Source organism: Cupressus sempervirens, chromosome 7 (assembly GCF_028749045.1).
Source record: "Cupressus sempervirens isolate cs-2001-9-10 chromosome 7, ASM2874904v1, whole genome shotgun sequence".
Classification (NCBI taxonomy): Eukaryota; Viridiplantae; Streptophyta; class Pinopsida; order Cupressales; family Cupressaceae; genus Cupressus; species Cupressus sempervirens.
This window is the reverse complement of record NC_143124.1, coordinates 63,189,231-63,211,180: the sequence shown is the minus strand read 5'-3', so window position 1 is coordinate 63,211,180 and position 21,950 is coordinate 63,189,231. Positions and strand designations below refer to the sequence as shown.

Below are 21,950 nucleotides of genomic sequence, written 5' to 3'. Positions count from 1 at the left end.
GGAACTCAATGAATATAGTTGCAGAGAAGAAAGTTGTAGCATGTAAACATAATAGAATGGAGGAGAATCATTTTTATATATTTACAATTGCCTTTTGTAGAGTTTAGGAAGAACTCACTAAAACCCTAAATTAAACCTCTGGGTTCAAGTTGTAGAAGAGAAATAATCATGTGGCCTTTTATCATTAAAATATCCCACTAAGTCATCTCCAAACATTGAAAAGTATCCTACCTAGGCAACTTGGACATGTGGTGCAATCACATTTATCTCAAACCATTGAGAATGCCTATGGGTCATATATCTTCATCATCCCTTATAAATTATGGATGGTGATCTTTTAATCAATCATTATATCTCCACTATTGATCTTTGGCTTAAAAGCCCTCATGCAAAATCATTTACTTAAGTTTCGGGACACGTGGCCACATTTCAGGCTTGTAAAGCATTTTCTTCCTTTGATCCATAAAGACCTTCCAGAATGTTAACACCTGTTTATGTGTGATATCATCATTGGACCCACCATATATCTTTGGTTTCCCTATGAGAACACAAGCATCTCTAGATCAAGAAAGATTTGATGGTGGAGATTCCATTTTGGGGCCTCACTATACCTTCTTCCTTTGATGCTCCATGGACTCCCGAAATGCCAATGTTTGGTCATCGCTATGTCACCACCACCAAGTCCCACTAAAAATGGACTTAGGAAAAATATTAAGGTAGACGTGTAAATTATTTAAGTGAATAGGGCACATGGAAACACTTAGAGTGAATGAGCCTAGCAAGGGGATCCAACCTAAGTGATACATAGGTAATTTGACCCTTCAAAAATGTAATACAAATTTATATCATTGAAGGGGATAACTAGGTTTTTAGTTAGGTTTTGGCTATTTTAGTGCACTGTGCAAACCTTGGCACCATGAGCATGTATCTATGATCAGATTTCAATGATGGCAACAAAGGGAGTAAAAGGAGGTGGGCTAAAATGACTAATAATTCACAAGGAAGGAGGTTAACCATCTTGGTTTTCCTTTTAAGATCTAAGATGTGATAAGATCACTTCTCAAAATACCCTAGGTGTTTGATATATGAGCATCCTTGGTATAAGGGGGAATCCTGCATCACCCAAAAATATGTTACTTTTATTTATTTTTAAATGGTTCTCTTCATGTAGAGTTGTTTTTTGTAGAATCTTTATATTTTTAGTAAGTATGTCATTCAAGCTTATATTGTTCTAATTTCTTCCTTAGAGGTTCATTCTAGATATATCATCATGCCAATAAATTTTTATTGTAAGATCAAGTCTGTTTGTGAACTTAAATTGCAAAAATGAATTAGTATTGTTTGCAACGCATAAGCACATTGAGCCTAATTTTAAAGGCTCTAAAAAGGAGTTCAAACCTCAACTAAATAGGGCTTGAAATAGTTAAGTATTTTAGAGTAGTTTGTGGCATTTCAAAAATGGGGTTGTAATATTCAATTGGAGCAACTGGCGATGAGTTATGGTCTTTGAAAGTCATGTCGCCTAAAATGAGAAAATAAAAGTAGGTTTCTCAAAAAAAATGCTTTGAGTTTTAAAAGTTATTATGACCTACTCTTATTTAATAAAATACAAATAATAATAATATTTTATGGTTTTTCTACCTCAAGGTCTAGGGTTAAATTTCTAAAACCTTCTTGGGTAGTGGAAAATTGTCTATATAAAGAAGGCCCGTAGGGTTTCCTAGGATAGTTTGGGGATGTTGGTGGTGGTTCTCACTCATAGTATATTTTATGGTAAATGACCATGAGGATTTAGACATTTTCTTGATTGAATTTTTAATTCCATACTTTTGGAAATAAAAAAAGTCAATTTTATGTTCTTGCAACTTGCTATTATTTATATATTTTTATTACATGTTTGTGTTATTAAGGGGAGTACCCTTCTTTACTTATCTTTTAGTGTGACTTGAAATGATTAGTTGTTATCATGGTGGAGGGTGACACAAGAGGTGACAATAATGTTTTTCTCCTCACATAGTAAGGTACCCATAAAAAAAAATTGTGTAGAGTACGTAGATGAGTCAATTTAATATTTTTATTAAAAAAAATTCCTTGCTAATCAAATCCTAGATTTAAAAAAAAAAAAAAAAAAGTTCATTTGTTCAATATATTATTATTATTATTATTATTTAATAAAACATGTTGATGCTACATTAAATTCAAAAGACTCTCCCCTTCTCCACCTCTCCCATTTACATGTTCAAAATCTATCCATTCAAAGGGGAGATTATATGAGAGGAAATTAGGACTTAGGATATAAACATACTAGGCATAAACTATAGTATGTTTATAGTAGCTTAACATGGTCAACATTTTCTTATCATTATTACTTATTTATTTAATGGAGATTAATAATTTAAAAATGGATTTTAAACACCAAAATAAAAGGTTGAAATCATCAATGTTTTTAATGAGGAATAAAAATAAATACAAAAAAAAATGCAAAATATTTGAAAAACATAATTAAAGTATTGATTGAAAAAATAAAAATTAAGGATCAATCATGAAACCCAACACTCTATGACACCAACCAAGGATAATGAATAAATATATAATATATTACTATTATTCATAAATTAAAACTCTTGAATTGGTAATGAAAATATTACTAATACATAGAATCAAATTAGAAAATATTAAGAAATGTTTTGCTTTTGCAAATGATCAATATTTTGGTGTAATATTATGAAACCAAGTGATTTTTTTTTTCATTGGATCTTACCAAACATAATATGCAAGATATAAAAATTTAGAGAAGAAATAATTCATTTGCACTCTAGCAACATGTCCTTTTCTCATATTCATGATAGCATTAATTGCTCCATATAAAGAAATCCATCTTATATTGCATTAAAAATAGAATACTTGAAAACTAAGAGGAAATATATCATGGAATTGTTATTTTCCTTTGTAATCTGGTATATCAATCTAAAAGCCATCTAATCCAACTACAATATCACATTAATTTCTTTTCTACCCACATGATGATTATTACAGTAACTAGCAATCTTGAATACTATTTACATATTTTGGAAAAGTTAACTAATGACTTTTTCCCATTGAGTTCTTTACTCATGTAAAAGTGAATATAATCTTGGTGCTTGAACTTCCTATATAAGAAAGGGTGTTCATCATCTAGAAGGTTGTTTATAGGAGCCACTTCATCATCTAAACTTGGATAATAAAACATAGCAATTAATAATCTTTCCTTCACTTTGTTTGTTACTACTCAATGTTCTATACTCTTGTATATTCCATTTGTCAACACGTATATTGAAATTAAAATTTTTAATATGATATATGATAAAATTAAATCAATTTCCAAAACTTAAATATCATTTACTTATATTAGGTCACCAATATTAATGACAAGTGCATAGGAAATAGATTTGATAGGAATCCATTCATTATTCTTGCAAACTTGAAGGCCTTCTATTTGGTCATCTTGAAGTAAAAGTGTTATGCCACTTCCATCCAAATGAGGGCTTAACCCCAGTACTGGTTCAAGCTTGGAAGAAGGCAGATATAAATTCATCTATATTGTCATCATTTGATCATCCCCAAACATTTGTTCAAAATAATCACTCTTTATTTTTAAGTTTTTCGCAAATAGACTAAGGATCATTTGAGCCACCCTTTCCACCTGAGTATTGTAACTATGTATTGTACTCCTAAACCACATATTAAAAACACATTATTTGGTGGTCAAATTATAATTAAAAAAATTGCATTATAAATTATCATCAAAAAAATTCATTCAAATAATCACTCTTCAAGTGTATCATTGAAGTCAATAAATCAAGAAACATTTGAGTCATTCTTTCCATTTAAGTGATGTGACCAATATCAAAACTTAGATACCATGTACCTCTATTAGGTCATGAGTATTAACAACAAGTGCATAAGGAATGGGTTGGATACAAAATTATTTATTATTCTTTTGAACTTGTAAGCCTTTTTTTTTCATCTTGAAGAAAAATTGTTAGAAACTTAAGACATCTTGTTCTGAATGATCTCTTGACCTTCACACTAGATCAAGTGATCCTCTCCAAAATCTTCTTCAAAATAATCTCCCTTTAATTATATTTTTTTGACAAATTGATTGAGAATCATTTGAGCCATGCTTATCACTTGACTGATAGCATTCTGTAATATATTTCTATAATGGAAAATATAAAAAAATTAGATGGTAATTCAAATAATTAACTAAAACATTCTATGTTAATCATTATAAAAAACCCATTAAGTAGGAATTTAAAATGCAAAACCATTTCCTACAAGCATGGTCTTGGCTTAGTGTTGCAAAGGAGCACTAGTGATCTGATTGGCATGGGGCTCGAACCCATCTCAAGATTGGGCCAAGGATAGAATTAAGCCATTAACTGACTTGACCCACCTCAAAGACTAAGCATACCTAGATGACTTGGATGACTGCTCTTAATGTCAAGGCCTGAGGAGGCAATATATAGAGACCCCAATAAAATTGGTTGTAACTAGAATTCATGGTAATAATATAATATTGAAAGCCACCAAACTAACACCTTTCTAGTTGAGTGTTTGAATAAACCCAATACCTGAAGTCTGATGGTGTGGTTGGCCAAAGAGTTAAGTTGATGAGATTTTGAGGCATAAGCGCCAAACCCATCAAGTCACCCTAGGCCAACTTTTAATCTTTATCAACCACAAACACATTATCATAGCCTTGAATATCTCCTCCTTGTGGCGCATACTTTTTCTTCTCTTCTAAGGAAAGGATAAAGAACTCATTAGCCACTCCTTTTATCCAATCTATCAAAGAATGTGGAATTCCATGTTTCACAACCTAAGGATCAGTGTATCTTCAAAAAAACTACAAATCCAATTATAAAAAATCTATGTGGGTTTTCATGATACCTAAAAGAAGCCCAAGTCTATGCAAACCTCTGAAAGATTGTCCATCTCCTTTTGTCTTTCCTTATTATCAGAAGGCAAGAGAAGCTTTTCCATGTCAATTATAGGGACTTTCAAGACATAAGGAATTTGTGTTGAAGATGGCCTCTCTTCTTCTAATCTTATATATCTCTGAGGAATCTCATTGAAGTTCTTAACTACAAGCTCCTGCACACTCTCTATATCAACAAAACTATTACCGCAACAAGGAAAGCATGTAGAGAATGTTACAAATGATGGACATCACTGAAAATGAACTATGCATGAATTTATCTCCTATTTTTTTATATACTGGGAGTGAAAATAGGCTTTCTAATAAGTCTAAGCGATCTTTATAAATATTACAGATGCTATCTAAAGTAAGTGCAAGAAAAAAAAATATCATAACACTTAACACTAAAATTCTAGTTTTAAAATACTAAAACTGACAACATCCACATGCCATAATTATTGGACAAGGCCTATTAGAATAGTTTTGGCCTAACTCTATTTTTTTTTTGTATGATATACTTTTGAGTCACTCCATTTTTTTTGAATATTCTATCTAATGATTTACAATTGAAATTGATAAAGTGATTAAATTTATGTTGTTAGATGTTTGGGACACGAGAGACAAGCTTCCTTGGAAACAATGACATTGTTTATGGCAATGTAGAGTCTAAAGTGTATTCTAATATCATCAACATGCTTCGTGGGATCTTATGGGCACCAAAAGATTGTTTAGAGATATCCATGCACACTTATTTGTTAAAATCTAGTTCTAAATGGTTTTTGATGATTTGTTAAATAAGCATATCTAAATTATTAAGATATTCTAAGAAACTTATTCTAAGAAATTTATTTTTGTATTGTACAGTTTCTCTGGCAAGACTTCTATTTCCTTTGGAAGAAAAAATTCTTATTAATATTTTAGATGTGGATTAAAAATCAAATTTCATATGTGATGGATTTTCTAATCCTATATTTAGGAATCAAGGGACTAGTGTAGATCTTAATTGTACAACCATTGTAATCAACAAGAAACATCTTTCCAAGGTGAAGGACCCATCAAAAACTAGTATGTCTTGATTTTCTCTCCTGTTTGTAATATATATGTTGATTATCAATCAAATAAATTACATAAATATATTTATAATGTCCTCAAAAAAATATTTGTTGTCTTTCAATCAACGAATAGAGGTGAAGGATATTGAAGGAAAAAATAAATTTAAAAAATTGGATAAATCATATTACAGATTAATTATATTGCAAGCCAATCTGATAGTGGATAGCCTAAGAAAACAAACACGGGAGAAAGTAAATTTTTATCACTTCTTTTACTTGTTATTAAACTTGTAGGCCAAGGAAGTAATCATTCAGTTTCATAACTAGCACTCCTATTTTTTGTTCTTGTGTATAAGGATTGTATGATCATGATATAGTTCTATTTATTGTTCTTGTGTAATACAAATTGCTAAATTTATTCATGTTAAATTTTCTACTATTAAATTTTCTATTGTAAAACAAGGTGTTGGTTTGGTGTATAAAGGGGTTTTGGGAGATTAACTAACTTAACAAATCCATTGAAGAAAGTTAGTTTCTAGTGATCTATTTTTTAAGAGCTTGCGATCTAATTTTTAACAAGTATGGATGTCATGTAATCCTTGTTATGGGATGAAACTTCTTCTAGAAATTTATCATCTCTAACATGGATTTGATCCAATTCTTTTTTGTGTCAACTAGAGGTGTATTTGTGTAAAGAAAGAAAAAATATAATTGCAATGTGTTTCTAGTTGAAGGAGAATTTATAAGAAAAATAAATGTCACAAATAAAATGCACCTTTTGTTTGCACCAATGCCATTTACTCTAACTTCCATCAAGATCCTATACCATGAATTTATAAAAAAAATTCTTGTCTATTGGATCTTAAGAGAATAACACTTGAATTAATTTAATATTTTAGTACCCAACATGTATACTAGTAAAGAAATATGTACATATTAGCAAGCATTAATACCAATCATTATCAATTTTACATATCTTAACAACAAGAGTATGTTCAATAACTATAACAACACTTGCAAAAACCTGCTACAAAACTAATTAGAATTTAGATTCATTCAACAAGATAGTCATACACCCAAAGGGGAAAAAACCAGAATATATATTAAAGACTTGTAAGTAGTACTCAACAATTTGAAAGAAGACAAATAAAAATGAGAAAAAAATTTCTTATCATAACTGGATCTCTTGTAATATGTGTTAACGTCAAAAAGTTAACCTAAGATTTCCTAAAAAGAATTAAATTATCCTCTATAATATCCTATATTTCTTTACTGCAAAAATGGTAATGATGTACATAGTGTAAATATTGTAGCTTACAAAAATAAAAGACAAGCCACATACATATAGTTCATAGATTATGTTACTAACTGAAAGTTCATAATTGAACACCACAAACTACTACTACTACTAAAAGAAGACTTATATGAATAATAAATTTGCTACATCTCTATGAGAAATATGTAGCAAAGAATCCAAAACTAAAAACAATGCATGCATGTCGAGAAATAGAACATGCATTATTTTTATAAATAGAAGGAAAAGTCTTATAAAACTTAATATGTTTTTTTGTTATTTTACAAAATATTTATATCTATTCATTTCCTTTTTGTTATCTTTCTATAAATCACTACACAAAAATGTAGGAACAAATTTGTCATTGCATAGAAAATTATCCTAATTATTTTTGTCACCCATTCATTGTACTTCAATAATGGTTTCTTGCTGAGGTTCAGGAATGACAAAAGCTTGATTAAGTGAATGTGTCTCATCCTAATGATCACTACCATATTGTTCACTTCATGAGCTTAGTTCTTGGGCCTCCTATACACAACACAATTTAACTTGTTGAAACATAATACAATAAATTAAATTTCTTAAGGCCATAAGACATAGTAATTAGTCATCTCAAGTTGATTACTAGTGATTAATTTCTCCCCTTGATCTATCATATATTATCGAAGGCCTTGGTAACCATGGAGAAAAGCATACTTTAAGTCCTCTTTTGAACCTTCCTTCTCAAACTAGTGAACCTCTATTAACAAAGATGATTAAATTTATAAAATATAGTAGTCATATGATACAATTAATTTCCAACATTATTTTCCCACATAACAAATATGATTAGATGAAAATACCCACTTATCATATAATTGTATGCGTGAATATGCAGCCTTTGCTAACACACACACTTCAACATGGTCTTTATTTGTGGATTCATCCCAGAATGAACATTGGATTGTTCATCCAAAAATCAGCCAGCAAGGTGACCTGTTGCCTTCTATCTAAAGGGATTTTGCTTGTTAGATATCCTCAGATTTGAGGTGCTAAGCAACAAGACCCTCTAAGAATAAAGGATTTAAGAAATGAAATTAATCTATATGATTATGCAGATTAATCTAGAATGAGAAATGCATTCTAATCTAAGAACAAGTAAAGGAAACTAGATTAATCATATGCATATTATGCTAAATGAAATTAAGCTAAGGATGCAAATGTATGTAAAATATGAGAAAATGTGAGCAAATGTGAGTATGAATTCCAGCAGCAATTAGATGCAAATTCCAAATTCATCCTCTCCCAAAATGAAGAGATGAGGGTCTCTTAAATAGACTTTCCTAGAATCCATCAACGGTTGAGATCGATTTCAATCAACAGTCAGGATTAAAGGTGAAGTTCAGTCATAAAGGAAGATTCCCAAATTAAAGGGAGTTAACTGATTTAATTTGAGTAGAATAAGGAGTTAATTGATTTAATTCCTTTTTGATCAATAGTGAACTGGGAATTTCCCTTTTCGAACTGAAGAAGGATTTTGGAGAGATATTTAATTTAATAAAATGAGATATGCTCTCATAAATATATTTCCTATTTAATTAAATAATTTCATGTAATTAATTAGAGACACTTTCTTATTTAATTAAATAACTATATATAATTAATTAGGAATTACTCCTATTTAATTAAATAACTTTGTTTAATTAATTAAAGAATAGCCTTCCATTTAATTAAATAATTATCTTTAATTAATTAGAAATAACTTTCCCATTTAATTAATCAAGATAGGCATATTTATTAAATTAAATAAATTTAATCCCATAGTACATTAGTCTTACGAGATAATTTAGTTTAATAAAGTATAAATACTTTTAAATTAAATTAAAATTAAATCAAGTAGGTTTAATGCAACTAATATGAGTACGTAGAATTAAATAAGAAATGTGATGAATGCAGATTAGGGTCTTCTACATTTGACAATTAAGTCAAGTAGTGATTTAGATCAAGAATGTGTGTAATGAAATAGGACTTTAGCAATGATCAAAATAGACCAGAATTGGTATCATGGCAATGAGCCAATTTTGGGGTATTACATTTTTCCCCTCTTTGAATGAATGTGCAAGCAATATGTTCAATTCAAAGAAAATTAGAAAGTATGATGTGCAGATCAAAAAAATTAAGATTGGTTCCAAAATTGATTCTACGGAGACCAATTGATGAGCTTTTAAGGACTATCTCTAGAAAAAAGATTAATCCAAAGGAATCCAAGCAGAATACCTAGATACCTTAATTGAAATAGATAAGCTTTTAAGGATCATCTCCAGCACGAAGCTTAATCCTAAGGAATCTAGGTAGAACACCTAGATACCTAAGTTGAAATAGATAAGCTTTTAAGGATCATCTCTAGCATGAAGCTTAATCCTAAGGGATCCAGGTCGAACACCTAGATACCTAAGTTGATAAGATCTAATTATGAGTCATAGAATCATCCCTAGAATAAGGCTTGATCCTTAGGAATCATGGTTTAGACTGTCCTGATACCTGTCCATTAGACTCATATCAAAAAATTTATAAGATGTGATCAAATGATGAAAAGATGAAGTAGATGACAAGGATGCCAGAAAGAGGAGGACAAGATGCCCCAAGTAATGAGATGCCCCAAATGAGAAGGACATAAAATGGGAACCAAATGCCCCAAGAAATGAGATTCAAAATGAGTTGAAATTTAGTTCAATGATGTAATACTCCTACCCCCTTGGGAGTGAAATCAAAAGATGACACACTAGAAGTATGATGTAAGGAGAGTGATGAAAGATACAGAAGAAATCCAAGGTTTGGTAGAATATAGAAGAGATTAGAATGATTAGAAGAAACATAAAGAGATTAGAATGATCAGAAGAAATATAAGAGATTAGAATGATCTTAAAGAAATATGAAGAGATCAGAACGATCTGAAGAAATTTGGAGAGATCAGAATGATCTGAAGAAATATGAAGAGATCAGAATGATCCAAAGAAATATAAAGGGATCAGAATGATCTAAAGAAATATAAAGAGATCAAAATGATCTAAAGAAATATGAAGAGATAAGAATGATCAAAAGAAATTTGGAGGTTGATCCGAAGTGATTTCGAGATCCAAAAGACCAAGTTTGAGTTGAAAAGATTCCAAGAATTGCAAAGTATTAGAAAGATTTGGATTACACAAAAAAAATTTAAATGTATTTTGAGTCACTTAAGTGTGTCAGATTTTGAATTTGATCTAAAAAAATGGGCTCAGAGCAAAAAAAGTAGCCAGGAGGGTGATTAATCAATCATTTGTGCAGTTCGTGAAAGAACATGATACTTTGAAGAGATCAGAAATCCCTCATTAGAGAAGGTGAAAGTAGATTTGCAATTGAATCGAATTCTTATGCAAGTGAAGTATACAATGCAAGACTATGTCAAACAACCCTAGGTCTCGTTACCGAGCCTCGATATTTAATCATAACTAGATATAGAACAAAGCTCGTAGGTCATACAATTCCCATTGACATTGCAATCATGGAAATATGAATATAACATACATTATTGGTTTTTTGGGATTAAATGCAAGAATTCGAGGCACAAGAAGCTAGAATGACTAGAACATTTGTCCCTTTTAATGTAGCAAGTTAACATAAGCATTAGAGCATAAACACTAGGGTGACCTGAATGTTGTTTGCATGACAAGCACATCAAACACACAGGAGATCTCTCTTATGCTAAGTATTTAGTATTCATTATATCTGCAATGACCCTTGCATTCATAACCTAAGACAAAAGTGTGCTAGATATACTCACAGTGACCCATACATTCACTTAATAGGATGAGTATCAGTATGTACTACAGCATGAAGAGATCACTCCAACAAACAAGGAGAAGAACCAATGTTAGTGCATATTCATATAAAAGGAGTCGAGGTACACACAACCATCCAATACAAGATGGAGGCTCTTATAGTGGACACCCCTTTTATAGGAATGTATCAACTTGTTGGAACTAAACCACAGATAGAAAGCCAAGAAAAGATCATGCCCCCTGTCATTACTTCTCTAGTCAAAGGTGACATCATCGAGTTGCTCGAGGAGATATGATAAAGCAAAAATAAAGCAAACAAAGAAAAAGCTCTGCATATCCAAACAAGTATATCATTTTTGAGTTCAATTTTTTGGGATCGATGTCAAGTGTCAATGTCCAGAACATGTTTGAAAGAAATATCTTCAGTAGGATGACAACAGTAGGTAAACACAGTTCGAACGACTAGTGACTGAGGTCAAAGAGGAATCTTCACGATGAAGAACCTAAGAAGGATTGAGCGATAGTAGGAAGACATAGCCAAGACGACTGGTGACTAATGCAAGAGAGATCTTCCATAAAGGAATCTGGAGATGTGACCCAAGCAATAGTAGGCAGACACAGCTGAAACAACTGGTGACCATTGCAAAAGAGATTCTATGAGGAGAATCTTGAAAAAATGACACTAAATATAGTAGGTAGATGAAGTGAGGACCACTGGTGACTATCACAAAGGAGATTCTATGAGGAGAATCTCAAAAAGAGAGTGACACTGGTGATAGTAGGCAGATGTAGTGAGGACCACTGGTGTGTATCATGGAGGAGATTCTATGAGGAGAATCTAGAGTGACACTAAGGGGAAGTACCCCCAAGCTATTAGAAGACTCAATCCATGGATACATGAGCAAAAAGCAAGAAAAGCAGGAAAGTGAAAGCATGAAAGCAACTGTACAGAAAGCCTGAAGGTGTGCTACAAGATGGGGCATTGGGAAAAAGAGGCACCTATTTACCAAGTTTTCACTTCTTGGTAGGATTTTCCTTTTTTTGCTACCATGATGCCTGTTTCTAGGTTTTCACCAATGGCACTTTTTTTTGTTTTTCAATTTTTTTGTATTTTTCTCTTTTTTTATTTATTTTTTGTATTTTTGAGATTTTTCAATTTTTTTGGTGTTACCAAGGCGCCTATTGCTAGGTCTTCACCAGGTTAACAATTTTTTTTAGGACTTTTTCCAATTTTTAGATCCTTTTTAGAGATTACTAGCTCTGAAGAAGGATCACCTTGATATTGTTTTAGTGTCTAGCAAGGTCTAGGACAAGATGTAGTAGCAAGCGAGTGGATAAGCATAGATGGATAGGCAAGGAGTATGAAGCGATGAATGTTACCCTCAAGGAAAGCCTTCACAAGATTACCCAAGCTAGGGAAAAGGATATAAGCTCATGGTGTAATGAAGGGTATCGTGTAAGTAATCAAAGAAAATGACCATGTCAAGAGATTGCTAAGAACTAAGTTTTCTTCTTTCTTTCATTGATCAAGACCAAAGGGTTAACTGAATAGGATAGAAAAGTTTGTTATGGAGGTTATGAGTGAATGACTTCAGGAATCAGGACATCTAAAGGATAAGCAAGATCATGATAGGATGTCATGGATGGAAGAATTGTGCATGATGCTTGTTTGCTAGGTTTTCATCATGGTACTTGTCCAAGGTGCCACAAGAAGTGGGTTTCACCATAGGAAGGATTTATTTTTCTTTACTTTTGCTACCAAGGCCCCTATTTCCAGGTTTTCACCAGGGCACTTTTTCTTTTTTTATCTTTTTTTCTTCTTTTTGGATTTTTAGAGTTTTTGGGAAGAATTCAAGCCTTTCTCAAGTTATATAGCATGCCTATTAGAAAGATAAGTTATGATAAGCCAAGTCCATAACAAGGTACACTCAAAGATGCTGATAAGGTAATGGAAGGGAAATCATAGGAAAATGAGAGGTAGATGGACGATAAGGTTGTTGGTTTTGAAAGACTAAAACAAGCAAGGATGGAAAGTAAGTATAAGTTTTAGACGATCTAATGAGGGTGGATGAGATATTAGGCAAGATCAACATTGACATGCATCTTGAAGGGTAGTGGAATGATGGAGGAAATATGGATGAAATAGATTGAGGCTTAGATATATGAGGTAGTAAATCCATTTTTGAGAGGGGTGGAGTAGAAGGTTTTGAAACCTTTTTAGGAAGATGCTGGGAAGGAGATGGAGTGGAAACCTTTGGAAGCTTGAATGTCAACTTTGATTTGTTTTCAATATTCAAGTCCTTCAAAAGAGACTTGGGAATCCATATAGCTTTTGATTTTTCATTAGATGCTTTGGAATGCATTTCTTCAATAACAGATTTAAGAACCCATATTTTCTTTGGTTGAGCTCTTTGAATAGTGGACCTTTTCGGTCTCTTTTTTGTTTTTTCCTTCTTGACATTCACATGTCGATTAGGGGAGACATAGTGAACTTTTGAGGATGGATTCATGTACTTTTGTTTGAGTTGATCATACAAATTTCTTCCAAAGGACTTGGGACTTGTGGATGAATGAGGCCAATATTACTGGTTTAGATTGAAAGGTGAATGTGAAGAGTTCAAGTATGTGCATCTTTGTTGATCTTGGGGTAGGATAGGAGGAATGTATAATGAACTAAGAGTGGAAGCAGGAGATAGAGGAACATAAGGTCCCAATATGGATGGAAGAATTGAAAGTTTTAGCTTAGATGGGTAGGGACCAAGGATAGATTTAGAATATGTGAACGGACCATGAGTATGGATATCAGCATCTTTAGAGTGAGCAATATGACCAAAGTCATCAATAGATTTATGAGTAACTGTTATAGGAGCAATACCTTTGATAGGAGTATTTGAAGCTTGAGCATAGTTTGGAAGTGAATGTAGCAAGGTAGAATAAGAGAGCGAGGGAACACTTTTCTCTTCAAAAGGAATTTTAGGTAACATAGGAAAAGTATCCTTCTCTTGGTATTTATAGTCTCCTTAAGGATGGTGGAAGGAATATCTTGATCTTGCTTAGTAGAGGTGCATGACACGGGAGATGGAGGACTATGTGGCTCTTGAGATGGAGGCATGAGATCTTGGAAGACTTGAAATGGGATGAAGGAATCTTGGTCTTGATCAACACTTGTTTCTTCATCATTTAAGTGGTCCTCTTGACATGAAACCAAATCAAAGGATGAGGGAGTATCTGAATCTGTATCCAAATATATTTCTAGAGTATCCATAACAGGCTCTTGAAGGGACAATGGAGGAATAGTTCGATTGGGGATAATATGAGGAGAAACACATGGAGGTTTTGGATCTTTTCTTTGTGTAGTATGGGAGAGGTTTCTAGCTAAGTCAAGATTAGCTTGAGTTTCCTTTAAAGGTAGTCCTTGAGGGTACACATAGTCAACTGGGGGAGTAGTGAATTCTTTTAGTGAATATGTGTTGGAAAGATTGGATAATTTAGAAGGTGGATGTATGTTGGAGGAAGTAGAAGTTGTGTTTGAACCATTACTAGACATGGTTTCATGAGGTTGATCCTTCTTGAGAGTAAATTTTAGTAGTTGAGAGCTTAGATTTTTTAATTATACCATTGTCAAAGAGATCTTGGATCTTGTTTTTCAGCTCCTTACAATGGGAAGTTTTATGTAAATTATGTCTATGATAGACACAATAGTTACTCATAAAGGAAACTCCCACCAAAGTGAGCTTAGGTAAAGTAATGAGTTTTTCTTCAAGAAGTTCTTCCAAAGTTGATTCATAAGATCTTCCCAAAGGGGTGAAATCACTCTTTTGTTTAGGTTCCCAAGGTCTGTTTTCAAAGATATTCCTAGATTTCTTGGGCATATGTGAGGTGTTCTCAGATGTCTTGGATTCAAGATCACAAGAATGTGATTTTTGGTTGTCATAGGAGGAAGGGAAATTGTCTCTCAAGGAGAATTTGTTCGATGATGTTTCATCTTCCTCCTTTAATCTTTGAAGTTGAGTGCTCATTGATTGGATTTGTTGCTATGTGTCTGCAATAAGTAGCTCTTCTTCCTCACTAGGAATATTGGATTTAGCACATTTGTCGTTAGCCATTTTGATGTACTATGTTTCAAGTAGTGATAGACAAGTTTTAGAATGTAAGTCAAGTTGCCACAGTCATAGACAATGACAAAAACAAAAATCTTAGAAAAGGACCACACTAGAACATGGTATCAGAAAAGAATGATAAAAGTGTAGTATACTAAGGTACGAATAGTCTGATTTGAAGGCTAGAACAGCCAAAGATTATGACTATCATGGCACGAAGTACAACAAGCACTAAAGGACAAGAGCAAGATAACTGAGAGACAAGACTAGTTAAAGTATGGATCACAAGTCATTAGCTAAGTGGGATGCCACTGTTTGAGACTGTTTGCAAATAGAGAACAATAAATGGATGCTGAAAAAGATAGTGTGCAGGCTGCAGATAGCTAAAATAGACCCAAATGGGTAATGCTGACACAAAGTCTTGCACGAGAAACCTTTACAGGCCGCACAAAGAAGTTTCCTGAATCATGCAAAAGTCAATAATAGTGTTTTAATTTCAAGAAAAGAAGTTCATAAGGTCATGTGAAGACTGATGACAGAGGTTTGATTTCGTGCAAGGACTAGATGATTTTGCACAAGACCCAAATGATTTTGTGCAAGAAGGCAGACTAGTTTTACAACAAAAATTGATTTTGATAAGGTTTCTGGACTTTTTAGAACATTTTAGTAAGCAAGAAGATAAATAGGCACGTAGAACAGCAAGCAGGTGATATCAAGCATGTCTGAAAACAATGAGCAAGGGCAAAAGAAACCTTGTACATGAACAATCAAGTGACTTAGTCCATGTTGATTCCTAAGAGAGCTAATTTTGTATGTTTTCAAAAAGTTTTGCAATCATGCATACATCCCTAGAAAATAAAAGTTGGCCTCTCTAAGGTTTTTAGTAATTTTTTTACTTTGTAACTTTTATGACTCATAGGGGTGACCTCCAATCCTAGCGCACCGAGGTTTCAACACAGTCTAAGAAATTAATATTCAAGAGCTGCTGGGGAGATCTGATAACCCACAATGAACCACACCCCTAGATATTTCTTCCACAAGGACATTTATATAGCAGTTTTCACTACCATGTCAAAAATGGCTATTACCGCTTGAGGTTTCATCAACGTAGTTTGCCCTATAGAGGGATTGTTTGCTATAGTTAACCCTCTCTAAAGGTGACCAACTCACAATAGTGTACCACAAGGGGACTTAGCTTCCAGATTCAAGGTCTTGACACTTTTTCACTTTTAGCCCAATCAAAATAGACAGATTAATCTGACATGCTAAACTAAGAGTATCTCTTAAAGATCTATGATATCAACTCCCAGTGATCTATCAACCTCTCTAGAGAAAGGATGCCTCAATCAACAAGTTGAAGATTCATCTATCTACGAGATGCTTAAAGTATCCTCCCCACCTACAAGGAATCTGTCGTAGAGAGGAGTTTAACTAGGAACCCAATCTCTCAAGATCCACGAATAGTGTTCATGGGGCCTAATTACTATGTGTGTATAGATGTTAATTCCCGAAAGCAGTTCTATCCAAAATTAGTCAAAGAGCACAAGGTGGTAAACTTAACGCTTTAACTAATGTGAGGTGAGTCCAAAGATGTGGAATATTTAACCCCTCACACAAGCCAAAACGAGTCCACAACTCAAAAACTAGTGAGTTCTAGAAAGCACAAAGGGGTTGCCTAGTAGAGCATTTAACAAATGAGGGGCCAACAGATTTAACAAGTCCAATAACCCAAAATAGCTATCTCAATCAATCACTAGTACCTAAGCCTGCTAAATGAATACTAACGGAGATCACACCCTAGTATCAAATTATGGATGTGTTGTAAAATGAAAACATGGAAGGAAACACACACAAGCTTGACATGAGAGATGTTTTTTTTAGATCCAAATAAATTGTTATCGGTTGAGGAACATTAACTGGTGATCCTTGCAACGCGCTTAGTAGATTTTACCTGATTTTTAACAATTCTTGTGCTATTTTCGAAGCTAGCAAAAGCGAGATGCATTTTTTTTTTCGCTTTCTTTTGTCATATTTGGATGGTCTTTCTTTCTTCCTTGCTATTTTCTAAAAAAAACCCTGCAATAAAAATTATTGATTAAAATTCCAAGATTTGCATCATGAGTTAATAATTTTTTTTTTTTATGAAAACACATTAAAAAATTAATAAAAATAGAATTATCATCCAAAAAATCTGAAATTTTTACTCTAGTGTATAGAAAGTGTCCCAAATTGGCAATAAAAATTTTAGATCAAAATGTTGAGATTTATTTGATAAATTAATTTTTTATGGAAAACAATAAAAGAATTAATAAAACTATATTTTAAATCTAAAAACTCTCAATTTTTTATTCCGATATTTGGACATCATCCTAAAATTTTAGTAAAAATTTTAGATTTTAATTCGATGATTTTCTATGTAAATTAATTTTCCAATGAAAAAATGATTAACGAATTACTAAAAATCCAATTTTGATCCAAACATTCTGAAATTTTTACTGTACATGTCAAAAATTGTTTTGAATCTGTAAAAACAAATTTAGATCAAATTTTTTTACGTTATTAGCTCAAATAATTCGCATATGAAAAAATCACTAAAAAAATATATAAAATAAAGCTTTAATCAGAAAAATCTAAAATTTTGCATGTCATTTTTCCCTATTGTCTAGAACCTTTAGTAAAAATTTCAGACCAAAATTCATGAAGTTGGTCTAGTTTTTAAGATTTTAATGGAAAATCATAAAAAGGATATAAAAAAGAATTTTGATCAAATTTTTTATTTTTTTTTATAAACTTTAGAACATGAAAAGGAAGAAAAAGAAGAAGAAGAAGAAGAGAAATAGAAGAAGATTAAGAGGAGAAGAGGAAGAGGTTTCTCAAATGCTCATTTTCTCATCATTGTTGGATGCCTTCTCGAAGTGTCTTCAAACCTACAACAAGAAAAACCTACAAAACAAGATATAAATAAAAAATTAAAGTGCAAAACAAAAAGAATGAGGCCAAAAAATTAATTTCTCAGCCCCATGGTGGGCGCCAGAAATGTATGCATGAATATGCGGCCTTTGCTAACACACACACTTCAACACAGTCTTTATTTGTGGATTCATCCCGAAATGAACATTGGATTGTTCATCAAAAAATCAACTGGCAAGACGACCTGTTGCCTTCTATCTAAAGGGATTTTGCTTGTTAGATATCCTCAAATTTGAGGTGTTAAGCAACCAGACCCTCTAAAAATGAAGGATTTAAGAAATAAAATTAATCTATATGATTATGCAGATTAATCTAGAATGAGAAATGCATTCTAATCTAAGAAAAAGTAAAGGAAACTAGATTAATCATATGCATATTATGCTAAATGAAATTAAGCTAAGGATGCAAAAGTATGTAAAATATGAGCAAATGTGAGCAAATGTGAGTATGAATTCCAGCAGCAATTTAATGCAAATTCCAAATTCATCCTCTCCCAAAATGAAGAGATGGGGGTCTCTTAAATAGACTTTCTTGGAATCCATCAATGGTTGAGATTGATTTCAATCAATGGTTAGGATTACAAGTGAAGTTCAGTCATAAAGGAAGATTCCCAAATTAAAGGGAGTTAACTGATTTAATTTGAGTAGAATAAGGAGTTAACTGATTTAATTCCTTTTTGATCAACAGTGAACTAAAAATTTCCCTTTTTGAACTAAAGAAGGATTTTGGAAAGATATTTAATTTAATAAAATGAGATATGCTCTCATAAATATATTTCATATTTAATTAAATAATTTCATTTAATTAATTAGAGACACTTTCTTATTTAATTAAATAACTATATTTATTTAATTAGGAATTACTCCTATTTAATTAAATAACTTTGTTTAATTAATTAAAGAATAGCCTTCCATTTAATTAAATAATTTTCTTTAATTAATTAAAAATACCGTTCCCATTTAATTAATCAAGATAGGCGTATTTATTAAATTAAATAAATTTAATCCCATAGTACATTAGTCTTAGGAGATAAATTAATTTAATAAATTATAAATACTTATAAATTAAATTAAAATTAAATCAAGTAGGTTTAATGCGACTAATATGAGTACGTACTATAGGAATTCAATAAGAAATGTGATGAATGTAGATTAGGGTCTTATGCATCTGACAATTAAGTCAAGTAGCGAGTTAGATCAAGAATGTGTCTAATGAAATAGGACGTTAGCAATGATCAAAATAGACCAGAATTGGTATCATGGCAATGAACCAATTTTGGGGTATTACATAACAACAAATGCTATTATATCCACTAGATTCCAATTTATGAGATGCAATTTTTGAGACCCAAGCTTGGGTTGCATATCTTGTATGTTGCAAGCATCTTTTACCTCCTCATGTTGATGACCTATAGTCTAGATTGTTATGGATCTTTCTCTTAAACTTGGCATGTTTAAAAGTTCATCCCACATTGCTTGATGTGTAATCTAAGATGGATGTGGATGCCTCAAGTCATTTGTCAAATTTATCGTCTTTTTGTCTTGTTTGGAATGTATATACTTATGTGTAATGTTTAGAATAATATATTTATTAAATCCAAGATAACCAAATGTTGTTACAACATATTTAAACTAATCTTCATGTTTTACTATTTTTTGCTTCATCTTGTCGATTTGAATCGTATTTCCATAGAACTATTTTACACAATGATAAATAAAGTGGAAAAACTTTAAAATTATTTCATCCTCCAATATACCTCTTTCTGATGCGAGAAAGATTGTTATTTCTATCAATCCTTATATATTTACTAAGGATAGTTTCATTGTCTTGGGGGTTGATGTAAATTCCCTTACATAAACATTAGTAATTTTGTCATTTGTCTCCTGTATTTATAATAGAATTGCGAAATCATTAGACCCTAACAAAAAATAGAACTATTATGAAATAAAATACATGAGTAACAACACAATTCATAAATGAGAAATTAAGTTAAAGACAGTGTTGACAAAGTCATTATTGTTATCAATCATAAAATGATAACTTATGATAATGATAGTTCTAGTTTTTTCTATTGTGTAGTAGAGATTGCTGAATTCAATGATGTTGAATTCATTGTTGCCAAATTTAGTGTTGTAGAATTTTTTATTACTATATTTTTTTTTTTGTAAACAAGTTATTGGTTTGGTGTATAATATGGCTCTCAGAGATTCAATAAATTTAAAAATCTATTGAAGAAAGATAAGCATGATATTATTTGGGGTGAAAAAATTAAGCTATGAAGCACAAAATATGATGTTCAACCTCATCAAAGATTAGAGACTAAGCAAGGACATACAATATGATAAGAGTAATGTTTTAAGAAGAGTTTTCATAAAGACAATGGAGGAAAAAAAATTGATCTCAATGATTTGTGTAACTATCATCATCATGAAGATTAGAACAAGGAATAGGGTATATATTTTATTCAAAAGTAGTCCATCAAAGAGCATATTTTCAAACCAAATACTGTACAATGTCAAAACTTTTGTATAATTTAAATAAATGGAATGTTCACAAACAATGTAATCTATATATAAAGATAATTAATGATAGTGATCTCTAATGTGAAATAAAGAAAATGAGTATCATCTTTAAAAAATGAATAATATAGTAATGATTACATTAAAAAATTTAAGATCCATGATATTCAACAAAAAAAAAGGGTTAAATTCTTAAAATTAAACATTATAAAAGTTAAATATATATTGGTGACAAAATATATAAACTAGAAAAGATCATATTTTACCTCTTCCTCTAAGGTCGGGCTTGTAACCTCCAATAATCTTGTTCCTCATAATTGAATTTTTATATACATTTCTTATCTAATATGAATATTTTCAGGAGAATTTGGTAGAAGCCTTAACATTCTTGATTTCAAATCTAAATTACTTGTTCTACTATTGGTGGATGAATTCTAATTGAACTCACACTTATTGGAATCCTAATAGGGGCATGCATTGAAAATTAGTGATTTATGTTGAGGGAACACTATGGAGTATTGTACTTTATGTCACTCTTATGATTGGTGTTTTTGTTCTAGACGTAGAGGGCTTAATAGGAGCCTTTAAACTGGTAGATTGCATTCTTTTTGGATTTTCCCTTGAAGTATTCTACAAGTATAAATAAATATTTATGATATAATAAGAAAAAAAAACATATTCAATATAATACAAATGTATGATAGAATCTTACCTTTCACATAACATCAGTTGCATTGGAGGGCATACTAAGATTTTGCATGACAACAAAATGTATGCTTAATCATGTCACTTAATAAATTATATGTAAAAGCACATTAATATTAAAAAATAGATACAATTAAATAAGGTTATTAAATGCATAATAGGCATGATCAAACTTTACCACAAGCATAATACTAGATGTACTAGTGGATGTGATAGGAGTTGGGATGACTTTAGATATGGCTTGCATTACACAGAGATGAATTAATATTTTTTGATAGGTAACATAAATTAATTGAACTTAAAAAAAAGATAATCTTCAAGGTACCTTATCTACCATCATAGTTATTTATTTCCCTTTTTGAATTTTTAACATTTCAACTAAAGAACTTACTCTCAACGGATCCCCCATAGAAGAATTGGTTGAACGACCATAGACCACATTCTTAAAAAAGTACATAATTAGAATAAAATAAAAACATATTTATTCTAGAGCATATCCAAGAAATATTGTACTAACAAAGTTTAAATTTACTACCAAATGAATAAAAACATA

At 31.5% G+C, this 21,950-nt stretch overlaps 1 pseudogene; it reads right to left on the bottom strand.

Moving 5' to 3' along the window:
• Positions 1-3,055: 3,055 nt before the first annotated feature.
• LOC149545489 (protein LATERAL BRANCHING OXIDOREDUCTASE 1-like) overlaps positions 3,056-21,950 on the bottom strand; it is an 81,147-nt pseudogene continuing 62,252 nt past the window's right edge.